Below are 6,000 nucleotides of genomic sequence, written 5' to 3'. Positions count from 1 at the left end.
TGTGGGTTTGAGCCGATGTTGGAAAAAGTGACTCTTTATTTTGTAAAAAAATACAACATTACAATGTTGGACATGACAGAAAGTTATGGTAATCCAAGAAACCGAAAGAATGTCATTACAAATCAACATCAATTTGAAATTGACATTTTTAATAAGGTTTTAGATATTCAAATTCAAGAATTGGGAAATCGATTTAGTGAGGTAACAACTAGTTTGATAAAAAAATATGTTGTGTTTAAATCCTTGTAACGGGTTTACTAAGTTTGACCTATCGAAGATAGTGGCGTTTGCTGAGATGTACCCGAATGATTTTACTACACAAGAAATAGCGACTCTTTTGGGTGATATTGAGACATTTCGTCACACTATAAGCGATGATAATTTTGTAAACTTGAATGTAATAAGTGATCTTGCGCGTGTTATGGTTGAAACAAGAACACATAGTTCTTGTCCTTTAGTTTATTGGGTAATGAAGTTCGTTTTGCTTTTACCAATTGCAACCACAAAAAGTTGAAATATGTTTTCGAAATTGAAGCTTGTCAAGACGGATTTACGCAATCGAATAAGCCCGGAATTTTTGAACAATGCTCTGGTTTGTGCGGTCGAAAAAGATTTTTTACATGAAGTAAAATACGACAAAGAGATGGAACAATTTCAAGCTATGAAAAAAGAGGACAAATCTATTAGTTATTTGTTTTACTTTATTTATTTATTGTCATTTTTTTTAATATTGTATGATTGCATGATTAAATTTTTTTAGGATACCCCTAAGTTAATGTTCTAGTTCCGCCACTGATTTTCGGTACCGACTTTTGACATTTTCAGTACTTTTCCAGTACGGTACCGGTGCGGTACCAGTTTTTACCCTCAAATACCGATACCGTATCGGTACCGAACCGTACCGAAAAGTACCGTACCAGGTATATCCGGTACCGGTACCTACTTTTGGGGATTTCCGATACCGGTACTTTCGGTTCTGGTACCGGTCGGTACCGAGCTCATCCCTAATGAAGTATACGATACGATGATCATGTCCAGGGTGTCATTTTGGTTTCTTGTTGGTTATTTGGAAAATCCGAAATGAAGTCATCTTCTTCTGTAAAGAGGTTTTGGTTACCGGTGTAATTTTAATATTTTGAGCTTATAATTATTTTTTTGTGTGTTTCTTTTGTATCTAGCTTCAGACTAGCTTTGTTTCTAATAATATTTAGCGTTTTTGTGCGTTTTCTCTGTATCTAGCTCCGAACTAGCTTTGTTTCTAATAATTTAACATTTCAAAATAAAAGTTGCATAAGTATGCATGAATTAAAGCAAATCACTTTCAAGAGCAACTATAAACTAGTATTTAGGAGGAATCAATTAACGTGGGGATATTGGATTTAAATAACCTAAAATTTCACCAATTAGCCGATAATACCCTCAATTTTCGATTTGTATCACGCCACTCCCAACTTTCAATTTATTTTCCTCTAGCACTCTCAAACTAACTAAACACTAACCAAATTAGTTTTTTTTCCTGATGTGGCATTTGTGTGGTGACGTGGCATCTAACATGTCATTTTTTAAGACGTGACAGCTAACGTGAAATCTGATTTGGCTTTTGATGATGTGGCAGCTGACATGGCTTTCTGATGACGTGGCAGCTAATGTCAGCAAGTTTGGTTAGTGTTTGGTTAGTTTAGGAGTGTTGTGGGAAAATAAGTTGAAAGTTGAGAGTGATGTGGTACAAATCAAAAGTTGAGAATGTTATCGACCTATTGGTAAAAGTTTATAGTATCGTCAATAATTTGCCATCAAGTGTTAGTTTATAAATTCTTCAAAAAGAAAAGAAAAAAAAAACTGCTTAGTTTATAAATTTTTAATGTATCAAAAGTCATTACAAATACTATACTATTAATATCTAACGATTAATTTAATTCAGTAAGTTTTCTTAACTTGCTCTTAATAAAACCTTACAAATTTTTAAGAAACAAACATAGGTTTGTTTACTAATTTTATGCAGCGAAAGAAAAAATTACGAAATACTAAGAAACGTATTAAACTTGTGTATAAACAAATACTTGGATTACTAATAAATAAAATAGTTTTCGTGAAGGATTACATAATCTAACTAACTTTTCATACAATACAAATCTCTTTATTAAAAAATAAATATCTGATCCATTCAGATATGTTATATTTTTTCTAAATAGATAACAGTTTGATTTTATAATTGTTGAATACGGAACCTTTATGATATAAATTTGACTATGGAAATTCTTTGACGTCACGGGTAATAGAAGTTTTGATGACCCATAACAACTTAACAAGTATAACTCATACTTCTTAAATGTTTTGATCAATGGGTATGGAAGAGAGTGATTGATGGATAATTATTGATGCATCTCACTATTTCTACACCTCTAAAATCTTATTTTCATACCTCTACATGAATACGGCCCGTATAAAGTTATACAGGCCATAAAACTGATTGTTGCACAACAAAATGTCAGATAATGTTTTTTTTGTTTTCATGTATATCGGTTGTATAACATTATGCGACCCGTATACAATGTTGTATAACACATATAATGTTATACGACAGGGGCGGAGCTAATTAGCTAGTAGGGATAGCACGGGCTACGGCTCAACCTCGTTTTCGTAGTGTATAGATACCCTTCAACTCCGTCTCCGTAGTGTAAAAATACCTCTCAACTCCGTCTTCGTTATACAAAGGATACCCCTGATCCTATTTTTTTTTTTTTTTTTGAGATACCCCTAAATTTTTGGGCTAGTTCCGCCACTGTTATACGACCCAAACCTTATATAATGTATACGACCCGTATAATGTTATACGGCTTATATAGAGTGTTATACGACCTAATATGTTCTTCATCTATACGAACCGTATAACATTATACGGCCCAATATTTGTTATATTAGATTATTCTATACGACTGTAGACAGGATGTGAAATTAAGATTTTAAAGTGTGTATTTATTAGAACCCTCATTCATTAATGTAATCAACAAAATCCAAGTTTGTTATGATAGATAACTTGACCTTTTTCTTCGAAAACATCCCTTTGATTATTAAGGAACTTCCTTCATGTTTAGTTTTTTCGAATTCTTGTCGATTGTGCCTTTATGACGTTTGTAGTGATCCCACTAAGACTTGGACCTTTGCTTATGGGAGTTTACAAGTATGAATCTATCATAATGGTTTTATTAATATCCGTTTTCGTAGCGTCATGAAATTAATTTTCAATACACATGTTGATAGGGTTGTTAAATATGTTGTGTTTGCGGGTTGACAGGTGTACCTAACACGAACCTGAAGTTTTACACAAACCCAAACATGACAAACCAAAAAAAAATCTTGTCACACACAGGTTGTGTTTGCGGGTTAACACGTACACAACCCCGTTTGTTTAACTCGGAAAAAAATTATTCGTATTTATCACATAGTAATAATACTTTAAAATTCTAAATTTATATGTAATGTTTGGGTTTTTAAGCAATTATGTTTATACTATGCCAATTTATTTTTTTAAATTTTCAAATTTTGATGTAAAAAATACTCACATAGTTTAAGTTGTTATATATAAAAAAACTCAAAAAAAAAACTCAAAAAATAGGTTAACCCGTGAACCTATTGGGTTGACATGAGTGTGACATATTTAGCTAAACCCGTGAACCTGTTGCGTGGAACACCACCCTAGGCCGTGACAGGCTAGACCGTAAGTGTGGCCACGGGCGTGAGGAAAGGTGTGGGGCCATTACACACTTTAATGAATAGCCGTGACGTGGCACGTGCTGTTTCACTTTTTAGCAAAACCAATACAGCTAATATTAGTATATCAAGAACAATCACATAAAATATCACAAATAAAAATAGATAATATGTGTATATAAATTAACATACTAAAACACATAAACTAACAAACATAAACAAACGTTTTGGCAATGTGTAATGTACTTGTTATGTCGCTTAAAGCATGAAACAACATATTGCTTGTATTGTGCAATGAAGTATCCAAATTCGTGCTCAAAGTCTTTTAGCAACTGGACAAGAAGCTATAAAATCCATTTATAGTCAGACCGTTCATGACTTTTGTGCTCAATATTAAGAAAAAAAAAAGACAAGAAAAGACAAATGCACCTTTTTAAGGTTGAGAGCTATAAATGTACCTTGGTTGAAAGAGTTAAATACATGTTGCTTATGACCTATAAATAACTTTTTTAACGGAAAATTTGGATCATTGACGGATCATCGGAGTATCATCGTGCCACCAGCGGAATCAGTCGATCATATACATCTCTACTAGGCAATAATGTCTATACAACAATTCAGAAGAAAACTTAGTAAATAAATATGAGAAAACCCCTCTTGTATAATGCCACTAGGCTATAAGTCTTTTGGGTTAAGCCTTGAAAGAATCATCACTATTCCTTAGTTCATGTAGAACACTTCCGGTGTTTGTTTATGAACGATGGCCACAATAGAGTTACGCGTGTAAACAGGGTTGTCCCCTAGAATCCTTAGAAATTCAGGGGATCGGCGAGAGTAGAAAAAAAGTCCCCTAAAATATAATCTTTTTAAAATATGCATATAAAAACCTTTAAATGTATAACAAACGTATGCAATTTTTTTAAATTCCGGTCCGCTTGGAGATAGCAGGCCCCTGGTTAGTCGTCTACGTTGCTCCACCTCCGGGCCAGCCCTGCGTGTAAAACATGAATTTCCAGGTGAGATCGGAATGACTAGCCATATGAGATTTTATCTTGAGAAACGAAAGACGTATAGATTTTTTATTAACATCTTTAATTGGATCATCTTAGCCTATTATCTAACATTATCAACATACAAATGATGTAGTCGTGTAGATGGAACAATTAGTGTAAGTCGTCGAAAGATCATGTCAGATGGAAACCACTAAGCTGTTTAGCAACTTCTGAATGGGTAAGTGACGAACCAGTAAAATGTTTAAATCATTAAGAGCCGGTATAATGATTAACTATTCTCTGGCAAACGTCTGACCAATTCAGATAAAAGGTCTTAACTATTCAGACTCGGTATAATACTTAACCATTCATAGAATAACAAGTTACATAAAAGAGTTCGGTCACAAAGTGTGATGAGCCTTACAAGTTTATAGTTTTTTTTTTTTTTTTCTTTCTAAAAAGCCATCTGGTTACGTATAGGATAACGTATTATGCAGCCAAAGTGTATATAATATTTAATATCAAATATGATGAATACAATCACGAGGATCATGATTGATGAAGGTTCAAGCATCAATAATTTGAATCCTTTATGGTCACGAAATTTCTGAATTTCATTTCTTGTTGACCACGTGAATGCATGTACATATAAAATAACATTTGGATTTGAATTCTTATTCCTCGTTTGAATATTTTAATTACATGAAACAATTCGAATCGAACACGTATTGTAAAAGTAAATAATCCATGTGTCAATATATTACAGGGGCGGATGTAGCTTATGATAAGGGTAGCCTCCGCTACCCCTTGGCACTCCGGCGGTAATGTAAATTCTGAAAAAATCTGACGTTTTTTCGATTTTGTTACCTCTTTCTTTTAAGACGTTAACCCTATGAAGGTTTTTTAGATCTGCCCCACTGATATATCACCTATCTACTTTCTCTTGAAAAGGGTCTTTGACTCTTGAATATAACCAAGAAAAAAAAAAGTCTAATATGTATTACATTAAAACTCAACTCAACACAAGCTTAACATGAATATCGTGAGGTTGAATACTTGAATTAACCTAAACGGGTTTGGGTTCAATGGTGGAGCCACATAGGGAAGTTCGGGTTTACTCGGCGTCATTGTATTTAGCATATTATATACGGTTGAACCCATTGATTTTATTTAAAAAATTGACCCCATTTGCATAATTTTTTGGAGATAATGGATTTAAATAACATCAACTTTCATCAATTGACAGATAGCACTCTCAACTTTCGATTTGTACCGCACCACTCCCAACTTTCAACTT

The sequence above is a fragment of the Helianthus annuus genome, chromosome 2 (assembly GCF_002127325.2).
Source record: "Helianthus annuus cultivar XRQ/B chromosome 2, HanXRQr2.0-SUNRISE, whole genome shotgun sequence".
NCBI classification, from domain to species: Eukaryota; Viridiplantae; Streptophyta; class Magnoliopsida; order Asterales; family Asteraceae; genus Helianthus; species Helianthus annuus.
Note: the sequence above shows the minus strand (reverse complement) of the source record.